The sequence below is a fragment of the Bactrocera latifrons genome, unplaced genomic scaffold (genome assembly GCF_001853355.1).
Source record: "Bactrocera latifrons isolate USDA-ARS-PBARC rearing strain unplaced genomic scaffold, ASM185335v1 scaffold_1083, whole genome shotgun sequence".
NCBI classification, from domain to species: Eukaryota; Metazoa; Arthropoda; class Insecta; order Diptera; family Tephritidae; genus Bactrocera; species Bactrocera latifrons.
Window position 1 is genome coordinate 1 of NW_017534501.1, and position 2,024 is coordinate 2,024.

Here is a 2,024-nt window from a genome sequence, read left to right on the forward strand (position 1 = left end):
CAGCGATAGAAATTTATCTTATAAACACCATATTAAAATTTCAAGTGATTCGGATAGATAGTTTTATTTTTTTTGTCATCAACGGCACACCGAAAAAAGTAGTTTTGTGATAACTACGTACAAAGCATCCATTCATTGAGCCCCTTGACCGCGCGCTACCTAAAACGGCTCTAGAAGCTAAAATAATGTGAATATCCTTCCAAAAATTKTACAGTATATTCTTAAAGGACCATACTTTCGAACTATAAAAAACCCGATTTTTTTGAAAATTCTAGACCACCGAGACTCCTTAACCCTTATGTTAGTAAGCAACTTTATCGAAGTCTTTTAACAACTGGGTACCGGGGTACCCACGATCTGAGTATTAAAAATTTTGTTTATTAAAAAAAGATCAAATGTTAATAGTCGGTGACAATTTAAAGGTTAGGTACGTTTATTGTTCAGAGCCGAGCAGATGCCGTTCAATGTCAATTAGCGAGACTTTCAAAAAAAATTTTACCTACGACATAATTGTCCGTCACGTAAAAAAACTGAAACAATTTTCCAAGAGTGCAATGCTAACCATCCAAACTCACAGCATCAATGTAAGCCCGTTACGATACCCGAAATTTATTCGTTCTTCGGTATCTTGATTTGTGCTGGAGCAAAGAATTCGAACACATATATTTGACATGTGGCACTCCATTTCTTATCCGCTATATCTGGCGACGATGGGATTGATGAGATTCCATAATATTCTGCGTTGTTTGCGATTCGACGATAGTAATACTCGAAGTGAACGTAAAAAGGATGACAAGGCAGCTCCAACTTGTGATGTGTGGACAATGTTAAATTCAAATTTGGCTCAGATGTACATACCAACAGCTAACTTAACGATTRATGAACAGCTTTATCCATACCGTGGTCGTACTGGATTTACTCAATATATTCCATTGAAATCAGCTAAGTATGGTATAAAGATATGGTGGATTTGTGGTACAGAAAATGCATATCCTTTGCAAGGTATCACTGGTACACTGGTAAAATAGATAATACTCGAGAAAAAAATCAGGGTGAAAGAGTAGTGAAAGAATTGGCGTCTCCGTATCGAGGTAGTTGTAGAAGCATCTGCATGGATAACTTCTTTACTACTGTACCAGTTGCTAAAACATTTGTTGTTGTAGAATATTACTTTAAAAAAGAATAAATCTTATATCCCTAGTGTTATGGGGGCGAATAAGACCACGGGGGCAGTATTCGACAGTTTTTGGATTTTACGAAAAGGTTACCATGTGTTCCTACGTTCCTAAGAAAATAAAGCTGAATTCTGATATATGTCGATATCAGTTGGTGATGACGCTAAACAAAAACCAGAAGTAATAAATTTTTATAATAAATATAAAGCTGGAGTTTCACAATGAACCAAATGGTGCGGAGATACACCAGTCAACGACGATCTTTGAGATGGCCAATGGCAATGCTCTCCAACATGCTAGATATTTCTTCACTTGCGGCATATATAATTTATTATGAAAATAATAAAATGATTGTCAAAAAAACGACAGAACGTCGTCAATTTATGCGTAAACTAAGTGAAGAACTAGCATTGCCGATGATTGAGCAGCGCACGGCGAATCCACAAGTAATGTGCCACTTCTCCGCAAAGATTGCCGTTGAAAGTTTATTAGACCATACACTGGAAGAAACAGTCGTGATAAATCCTGGTCCAAAGACTCCAAAAGATAAAACTGGAAGGAAAAATGTAGATCCCGTTAACAGGTGTTCCAGTTTTATCTTTTGGAGTCTTTAGATCCTGTTACTTTTTGCAATGCTGTGTCAATAAGGAGACGGTGAAAGACACAAAAGGCATGTGCCAATTGTCATCAACCTGTTTGTGACGAGCATTCAATTAATCGTGTTGCTTTCATGCATTAATAGAAATGATATACAATTTATTTCCTTTCTTTTCACTGTGGGTACCCTAGTAACCCGGTTGTTAATAGGGCGATTGCTAGAGTTTAAGCTTATTAAAAAAAAATAAATAA